The 10,661-nt window shown below is 38.7% G+C and overlaps 1 pseudogene; it reads left to right on the forward strand.

Annotated features, from left to right (window-relative positions):
• Positions 1–2,052: 2,052 nt before the first annotated feature.
• LOC148020141 (uncharacterized) lies at positions 2,053–9,722 on the forward strand (annotated as a pseudogene).
• Positions 9,723–10,661: the final 939 nt, after the last annotated feature.

The raw sequence follows: 10,661 nt of genomic DNA on the forward strand, positions 1-10,661 counted from the left end.
GATCCCATGGGAAAACTTTTGGAATTTTTGAGCTATTTTATTATTTTTGAAAATGTCTCTTGTGTTATGACCAAAAGTATAAGAATGACAAAGCAATATTATTTAAGGGTCCCCTCATGTCACATCATCCCTATATCACTTTTTTTAAGAATTTTTATATTTTTATGGTTTTTACATTTTTTTACTTCAAAATATATTAATAATATTTAAAAATTGAAAATAGTTCAAAAAAATCTAGGAAAGTTTTCACATAGCTCCACATCATGTAGTGTTTTTTAATGAAAAAATCTAAGTTTTATGAGGTTTGGTAGTTTAGAACAAATAATTAATATGTTATTTATCTATTCTAGCTAACCCGTTTGTAATGCTTATATGGTATTTTTTCATCTTATAATTAGTAGAGTTCAAGAACCTAGCAGGACCTCTTATGCAAGTCAATTCCAATGATTTTTTTTATATACCAATTGAAAGCTCATTTATATATAAGAAAAATTTTACAAGAACAAGTCGATCCTTTTTGCTTGAGAGATTTGGATTTTCTAACTTTGGGTGAGAACAATGTGATTATGTACAACTCAAAGATATCAAATGACACAACAATTTGTTTGGATTAAGTATGCTTGAAGGTGATGAAAACCAATATGTGATATTAGGTTGCGTGAAACTACAAAGTTGTGTCTACCATTACATTTGTAGTTTTGTTACATATACAAATTTTCCCAATTAGAGATAGTAGAGAGTAATGAGTGGTAGCTCTTCCAATGGCAATGCTCTTGGACATTACTTGTCTAATATTGATGAAAAAAATTTCCATGTATTATATAGCAACTTCTCAAGAGAGACAACTTGGCCTATGTTATATATAAAAGCCCTTAGCCTCTTTGGCTACTTAGGAGAAAACTTAATGCTAATGAAGTCTTGCTTATCCACAACATCTGTACTTTTTGTAGCTCATATCTATGTCTTGTGCTCTAGAAGAATGGTGTAGATGCTTTTTCCATGCCTTGGCTAGTATAAGTTTCAAAGGGCTCTTGCTCTTTTACAATATAAGATATATGAATATGAAGGCTTTGCTACACATAAAAACACAATTTAGTGTATATAAACTCTATTCATGTTTTAAAAAGTATATTTATGTATCCAAAATTTTGACTCTCCTAATATCCATCCAATATTGTAAAAAAAATTGTCTTCAAAGATAGCTTTTTTTCTTTTCCATAAGGAATTAATAATCCAATATGAGACTAAAAGCAAGGATTGGTGGTAGGAAAAGGAGTGTCCTTAACACTATATTGGATTGGCGGTTTGTGTGTGTAAAACCAATTGTTTTTTAAAGAAGGCCTAAAGGTAAAATAGAGAGGACAAAAAGAATTAAATATTGTAAGGATTGGAAAGGTGACTTCTTTTTAAAAATTTCATAACAAAAGGATGGGACCTCAATGATGTGGATAGAGGGTGAGGGGAGTTGCAGTGCTTGACATGTTTTGCACATGCTTGGTCTCTGTAGTTATTGTACACCATAGACATCTCTCTCTCTCTCTCTCTCTCTCTCTCTCTCTCTCTCTCTCTCTCTCTCTCTCTCTCTCTCTCTCTCTCTCTCTCTCTCTCTCTCTCTCTCTCTCTCTCTCTCTCTCTCTCTCTCTCTCTCTCTCTCTCTCTCTCTCTCTCTCTCTCTCTCTCTCTCTCTCTCTCTCTCTCTCTCTCCTTGTAGCATGGAAGCTCACATCAGCCTCTCCACCTTTGTCTACTCAAAATAACCTACATCAACATTGACTACCATGGAAGTTGGTTCCCCTTCTTTTATCTATGAACCTCTCTTTAATCAAGCCTATATCCACAGCTATTGGGTAGAAAAGAAGTGCGAGAAACAAAGCAAGGAAAAGAATCATTATATGAGAGCTCAACTATGAAGAACTACATCAAGGAGGAATATATGCTTAGCTATGGCTCAGTGTTGGTGTAGGTAGACTAAAGGCCTTACAATAAATGAACAACAAGAAACTCTTGAGCACCTCATGCATCATCAAACATTCACTAAGTTGAGAAATTCAGATGTTGAAGCGAGTCTTGTCTTCAACATTTGTAACACACTGGACTAAGCTCAAGGTACCCCACTCACAGCAAGCAAGCTTTTTGTCAAGAGAACCTAGAATTGCTACTATCTTGGGTGTTCATTAAAGGAATATAGTGAAAGCAAGTACTTGGTTGGATATGAAAGATGAGGAGAGAGTGTTTCCACTTAATGCTTGTTAGAGACAATTGGCTTGAAATAGTAGTATCACATGTGAAACTAGAGATTTGGTCTGTGTCTTTTGGACATCGGAGACAAGAGTTTCACCTAACAAAAAGGATATATGTAAGCAAATAATTGAGGAAAAATGTGTTATCAAAAAATCCATACATTTTCTCGATGAATCTTAGGTAATGTGTTATTCTTGTGATCTTTGATTGCCTAGATTTTGATTTGGAATGATGTTTGTGAGTGCATTCTAGAGTAGTAGGAAAGCCTTTGGACTAGTACCAAATCTGTTGATGTAGATTGTGTTATCAAAAAATCCATACATCTTCTCAATGAATCTCAAGTAACATGCTATTCTTGTGATCTTTGATTAACTGGATTTTGATTTGGAATTATGTTTGTGAGTGCATTCTAAAACAGTAGGAAAGCCTTTGGACCAGTACCAAATCTGCTACTACTGTAGATTAGTACTCTATACATCATTGGATTAACAAAGCTTGTATCTTATCATATATAGGCCACTTGCTCCATATGTCATCAAAGAAACTAGGTACATGCTACCCAAGCCATTCTAGAGTACCAATCAGGATATAATGATGCTTAGTAGTCATTCCATATAGTGCCAAAATCTCAAGAGTGCACCTTGGCTTTTCTCTTAAATAGAAGGACTTTGCAGGTATCAAGTATCCCCTTTCTAGAACCAAACCCTATGTTTCATTCAAATTTGCTAGTTTTCCATATAGTAGAGGTTTTTGTACAATTGTTGTTAGGTTTCTCTTGGCACCTTGTGTAGTACCTAAGCATGAAACTGAGCACCAAATTTGAAGCTCAATCAAATAACAATAGTGGTCATATACAGTACCAAAAGTAGCAACTTTGGTAACAAAGTATATGTGCAATACTAGATTTGGTACTTATTTGTGGTTCTATATATCAAAATTGGTACTACAATAGATTTGGTGATTAATTGTACCCTACATAGTATCCAAGCATGCATTATGCTTCAAATACAAAGTAGATTTGAATAGCAAGAGTAACATACAATACCAAAAGTACCTTACCAAGTACCAAAGTGAATGTGTAGTAGCCAAGTTGGTACTTTTTTGAGTTGCACTAGTTCTATAAAGTACCAAAGTTGGTACTGCAAAACAGATTTGGTGCTGCACTATACCTTGTATAGTACCCAAGCATGTGCATCAAACATGAAGCTAAATTGAATAGTAGGACTAACAAATAGTACCAAAACTATCTTCATTGATATCAAATTGTATGCACAGTAGCCAATTTGGTGCTTTTTTGTGTTGCATTGGTTCTATATAGTACCAACATTAGTACTACAATAATATTTTCTCCTTGCCTTGAATTGAATTTGGTATTCTATAATACCAAATGGGTACTCTATCCCAGTTTGGTACTCTATAGTACTAGTTTGGTGAGGAGCATCACTTTTGCAAAAACAATACAAAAATCTAGTACTCTATGAATAGTAATAGATTCCCACCAAATTTTGGTACTATTTTGAAATCATGGGTTTTCATAAAAATATTTGGGCTATTTTTTTGTGAAAGTGTGAGCTCTAAGTTGGACTATTTTCATTTGATAGGTTGAGCTCTACCAAAGATTCAAAAGCACTTATCCTAGAATGATGCTATCACTTAGATCCTTTGAGACACTAAAGCCATTCTTTGTTCAGAAGTTGAAAGAGGGGTATATATGTTGTTGTGTATATCATGCCATGACGATATATTTCAAAGAGGCTTTCAATCAGATGCACCAAAACAAGTTTGGGCATCACCAAAAATATCATCTATATGTATGCTTCATTTATTGTGCAAGGAATGACTTAGGTTAGTGTTCTACAAACCAGGCAGTATGTGAGCACGTAAGTATTTTGTGGGGATCCATGTTGTGCCCAGAGCCTATTGATTGTGAATATTATGCAAAATAATGCTTGCTTGGAAATTGCCATGAATGTGGTGTAAGCAAGTTGTCATTTTGCTTAGACAAGATTGCAACAGATAATAGGGAGGTGACTACGAAGGCCTTTAAGAATGTGGGAACTAGACAAATTGGTGATAACATAAGTGAGAACAAGAGAAAGGATCTGGCTGTGGAAAGAATATAAAGTGCCACTTCAATTCGTCTCTTTTCATATCATCTCAAAAGTTTCATTAAGCATAACTTTGTCTTTAGGTTGCAGGTCCAATAATTCAAAGATTGCTTGCTTAGGTTTCCTAGCAATGTTCTTGTGTCTATTGTTGATTTTGCAGAGAATTAATCATTTAAAATGAAAAAGGAGATTCAATCCATACATTGGTGGTCAACCTAGGTAACCATTGAAGGGGATGCAACGGCAATGGAGAAGGAGAAGAGGAAGATGCGGGAGAGAAGAGCACACACAATGTAGGTGCTGTCCAACTAAACTGACAGCCTTATTGCACTATCATATTATATATGAATAAAGAATGGGCGGTCACAGTGTACATGGGCAGGCCCAGAGGCCTTTTACCCCAACAACCTCCCACTAAAAGGCCAATGTGATTGGGGAGTGAAAACAAAGAAAATTAAAAAAAAGACAAGGTGAGGAATCATGACATCTCACCCAACGCCCAATCGAAAAGTGAGCTGTGCAAGAAGTGTCGAGAACCTCTGCAAAAGAAGAGTCAAGCATCCCCAAGTCCATGACATCCAAGAGATAAGCGATCCCGTAGCTCCATACAATGGAGCAATCCAAGAATGCTTCTCATGAAGCAAGCACAACTCATCAGTGCATGGCTGTAGAGCATCAGAGTCACACATAGCATCAGCGTGGCGCATACAAGACTGTGGATAGCAGTCAAACTCTTCAGAGTCAATCACTGAAAGAGAGCCAACATCCCAAACACTCGTCCAACAGGGTCTCAAGACTACATGTGGCCTCAGCGAAGCGGAAGACTAACATATGGTTGGTTGTCCAGCGTACAAAACTACAAGAAAACGACTCTCATGAGCCTGGAAGGGGTCTACCAATTGACCACCAACATCCTGACCCTAACTGCTATGCATAACTACGTCATCTAGGCCAATAAATGCCTCATTTTCAACATAAATAGCTTGTTGTAATGGCACAATAGCTAATGTAAAATTAGCCATAAAGCATAGTGAACGCTCATCAAGAGGCCTGAGAGGTGTTTGCATCTCATAGAAGACAACATGATGTCTGCGTATGACCTACTGGGCATCCAAATCCCATAATTTGTATGCCTTAAAGTCACCATATCCATAACCAAGGAGGATACATCTATGTGACATAGGCTCATGTGGCATACGTACAAATGCCTGGTAGCCAAACATCCTCAAGTAATCATAGGAGGGATGCATGCCACTCCATGCCTCATGGGGTATAATACAATCCAAGGTCAAGCATGACATCCTGTTAACCAAATAGACTGCCATTATAAGGGCCTCAACCCAAAAGCCATAAGACAACCCAGCTATGGTAGGCATAGAAACAACCTTTGCCTGTAAGGTTAGGAACATGCCATGTGCAATCCCATAATACTGTGGGCACAAAAAATCAATGCCATACTGCTGACAAGAGGTTCGAAGGCTAGAAGAGAGAGCATGACTCTCATAATCCATCTGCAATCCCCTAGGCCTGCTACAACTAGAATCCATAAACTTGTCAAGCATAACTACAGCATCCTCAATCTGCACCAAGGGAAAAGCCCAAATACGATGGGTAGCATGATCAACAAAGGTCACAAAGTACGACGCTCCACCAAGTGACTGGGAAGGCATAGGTCCATATATTGCACAATGGACAAGATCTAGAGAAGCATGCCTCATACAATCACCATAAGCCAAGGGGGCTCTGCAAGGACCAAGAGTATAATCAGGGCAAGCATCAAGATCTGTAAGTGACATATGAGGCAGCAATGAGTCTGAATGAGACAAGATCTCCATCTCTCTGTGGTGCATATGGCCTAAGTGATAATGCCATAACAATGCATGTGGTATCCGGATAACTGCAACCATAGAATCTCCCACATGAGAGACATGCACTGGGTAATGAGAACCAACTCTAGAACCTTTGGCCAGAACCAAGCAACCACGACAGATCTTCCATGACCTATCCTGAAGAGAAACAGAGTAACCTGCATCATGCAACTGACTGATAGAAATCAAGCCCTTACTGAGCATGGGAACATGTAAAACATCCCTAATCATAAGAGAAGTCCCATTAGGAAAAGCTAGGTGTATGTCCCCTATACCAAGAATAGCATAAGTCTGCTCAAGGCCCAAAGAAATGCATCCATCAAACTCCCTGTAAGTAGAGAACCATGCTCTATGTGGAGTAACATGACAAGATGCCATAGAATCCAATAGCCAATAAGAGACGTAGGTTGTATCACTAAGCAAGAATGTTGTAGGGAAACTAGATGATAGGAGTACATGCTCAAGTGCATCCTCATGGGTAACAACATGTACCTCACCACTAGTAACAGTGGTAACACACACTGCATCTCCTGTATCTCTGACTCTCTGCTCATGTCAAGTCCGTCGTCTCTGTCTCTGTTGCTCTCTAATCCGTCAAAAACATTTTCTTTTAGCATGCGCAAGCTTTCCACAATGGAAGCATACAACATCTGTAACTAAAGAACCTGTAGAAGACGACAAGGAATCCAAGTCATCATGAATAGGGCTATCCATAGCATCCACAGAGCTCAAGGAGTCGAGGGTTGTCCCAACATAGGGAACCTGCTCATCAAGACAATTGTTAATAGAAGCACAAGTGGTAGAAGCATGCTACTACAAGTACTCTTCCATCCTCACTGGAGAGGGAAGCACCAAAGCATCAACTAGGGATGCAGAAGCTCCCACATGAAAAAGACTCGTAGCTAAGTGCATGACATAACCAACCACAATATTGTAAAGGCCAAGACATCTATCAAAAGAGCATATGGTATTCAGCCATGAAATCAGCCCATAACCATAATGGCAAACATGACTGTGTAGTACATCAAACTACATAGTAACATCCAAGTCAATGCAAGACCAGTAAGTGGCTTAAGATCTTGCAATTGTCAAGCTCCAAGAGAAGCCCAAGTATTTGTACAACAACATCCAAATAATTGGCTCTGTAAAGTATATGATAGTAGACAAAGTGCATAGCCGGGTAAGCATCAAGAGCAACTGCTCTCTAACCTGTATGGGCAAAAGCAACCCAACTAGCATAGAAGCTAGGCAACACAGAAGCAACAAAGCCATAACTGCTAAACCCAAGCACTATCAAGAAGTCCACTGATCAAGGAGTAACCCTCAAAGAACCAAGCATCAATGAGCAATGAAAGCTCAATAACCAACTACCAAGACAATGGAGCAAGCACTGCTCAAACATGTATCTGCATCCAAGTAAATCCAAGATCCATAATTGGGGCATTAAGGACCAAATAGCATCCAAGATGCATAAGTGATAAGCCAACCAAATGCAAATTGCTCCACAAAATTCTCTAATGCAAGTCGATTCAAGCCCAAACATCTGCCATACTGCAATCGAACCCAAAAGCATCCACATCAGACATCGGTCCCGTAATGGGTAGCACGGGGCATAAACCTTGTCAAGTGAAATGCCAGCTGCAAAGAAAATGACAGTGAACCAAGAATTGAGCTCTACTCTTTGCTCATGAAGCATCCGGGAGCATAAACATCAAAGTGGCATCATCCAAATACATTAGCATATCATCCCGAGTAGTCGAGAGCACCCGTAGACCATAGGCATAACCAAACTGGAGGTAAAATAACCTATCAACCAAGGTAGCAGAAATGCCAACCAACAATGAAGTGTCTGCATCCCAATCAAGGCTCAAAAGCTCTCAAATAGCATATCCGTGCATAAATCATGATGACCAAGAATCAATACATCCAATAGGACACCTGAATGTCAACAAAGAGCATTATGCATAAGCCATCCCTGATAAAACCTTGATGCCTGAACAATGTACAGCAGTAAAGCCCTGCATAAATTGAGCTATGGAAGCTCAAACCAAGTCCCAAAGCATCTCAAAACATTGGGCAAGCATCCCCAAATCATTTCATCAAATACCAAGCCTCGAGAGCATCACATAAGCTAAGAGCATGACATTTTCTTGTTATAAATCAACTCAAATCTGTTAGAGAAAATTTTGTGATCAGAATTTGTCATATTTGACATCACCATTCCATTCGGAGCATGCCAAAACCCCAAGTTAGACTCTTATCTTGCCTAAATCGACAGGTTCCGGATGCCCGAGATATGAAAAAAAATGGGATTTTTGAGCTAGATTTTGAAACAGGTGCAAAAAAATGTGGGTTGCTACTGTTGGGCCTGCTAGTTATCCTGAGGATAAGGGGGGAAATGGGGGCATACAAGGTGCCCAATGAAACCAAGGAACAACTACAAAGAGCCTATGAGGATCGGGGAGAGGCGGGAGATGAAGTCTTACCTTGGGGGGAAGAAGCCATGGCTGGCATTGAAGCTCCAAGCTCTAGGTCTTCAATCCGAGCTGAAGTAGTACTGGGCCAAGCTCCACGATAAAGCTCTGATACCAGTTGAAGGGGATGCAATGGCAGTGGAGAAGGAGAAGAGGAAGATGTGGGAGAGAAGAGCACACACAATGTAGGTGATGTCCAACTGAATTGATAGCCTTATTGCACTATCATATTATATATGAATAAAGAATGGGTGGTCACAGTGTACATGGGCAGGCCCAAAGAACTTTTACCCCAACAACCATATTGGTGCACATCTCTTATGTGAGAAACTCAATAGGTGTTGTTGTGTGAGAAGACACTACATTTTTACATATCAAATGACAAGCTCCATGGTGCATTGTTTGTTCAACATTGTTTTATGCTTCATGACAAGTGACTAAAACAAAAAGGGCATCATTTGCAATATCATTGGTTATGGTCAGACGATGGTGTTGTTTCTCAATTTAAGGCATGCCGACCTTTCTATTTTGTGGCAAGGTACTATCAACCTAATTGGCTTGCATATAATGCATAACTTCTCTACCTCAAGACATGGAAAAGGAGAGGATGATGGTGCAGCTGCTATCATAAAGAGAACCCTCACTCATGAGGAGCTAAAACTAGATGGTTGGCCTATTCTTAATGCAACATTTCAGCCCACAAGAGAAGTACATAGATGCAACACTTAGAAAGTTTTCTAGTTGCTTTCAAGGGATGATGTGTAGCACAACCTATTGTGGGACTGTCATCATATTACAGGCTCCCACTTATGTTGAAGGATACTCAACAAACAACCCATGTGCTATGTGTTGTGGAATGCTCTTGTGCTTTTGTGGTCTATGTGTGAATGGGTAGTGGAGAAAATGCAAGAATAGATAACACAGAAGAATTGAAATCTGTCTCCATTGTGCCATTGATAGAGATAGTACAAGCAAATAGCACTTGCAATGAAGAGGATGTGGAGGACAATGAATGTTTGCCATACCAATGAGTCAGGATCATAACATGGCAATTTATGAAGGAGACCTGATGTATTGTGCTCCATGTTGTCCATCAAGGACACAATTGTAGTCAAGGCACAGAAATAATGCATCAAACAACAAGAGCACAGAAGGACCTTTGGCATAACAAAATTGTTAGAGGTGGAAAATCAGTTGAGGGCTTGTACTATGGCCAGGTTGAATGCAAAATTGATACATATATCCTATTAGATCATACCCCTCCACAGTGATGATCTACTCCCATCATGTCCAAGCCATATGCTTCCCCATGGAGACTATCCTTGGAATCCATAACCAATTTATATTATCCACTAAGGTATATGAGAACATATACAATAGTATGCCACATGATGATGAAAGTGACCAAGATGCAAACATAAAAACCTTGACCCATTTACCATACTTACAAATGGCCAAATACCTACTTCCCCCAAGTAGAATCTCACTTTGTAAAATTCTTGTATTTTAGTCTTTTTCAACCAAGTTTGATATGTTGTAGTACCAAATTGGACAGAATTACATATGTCCAACATACCAGCTACCATTTGCACATGCTGCTTTATATTGTACCAAATTTGGTACAAACAATGTCTAAATTGGTGCACAACAGTACCAAATTTGGTGCAAAATAGTGTTCTTAAATTGTTATTGAAACTACAACCAGGGATAGAGATACAGATGCTAAGCATTGTACTACTTAGCATATATACGAGTTGTATAACACTACCAAAATTTCTACACTACAATACCAACTTTGCTATATTATAGTACCAAAATGGACAAAGATACAGATTTCCAACATAATAGCTACTATTTTCATACATAGGAGCAGGTACATCAATTCCAGCACAGTATGAGATTCATATATAGCTGTTGTTATTAACACAGTACCAAAATTAATACCACATACTACAAAAATTGGGCAAAGT

This window comes from Lygodium microphyllum, chromosome 19 (assembly GCF_053477565.2).
Source record: "Lygodium microphyllum isolate KBCC chromosome 19, Lygodium_microphyllum_v1.1.10, whole genome shotgun sequence".
Taxonomy (NCBI): Eukaryota; Viridiplantae; Streptophyta; class Polypodiopsida; order Schizaeales; family Lygodiaceae; genus Lygodium; species Lygodium microphyllum.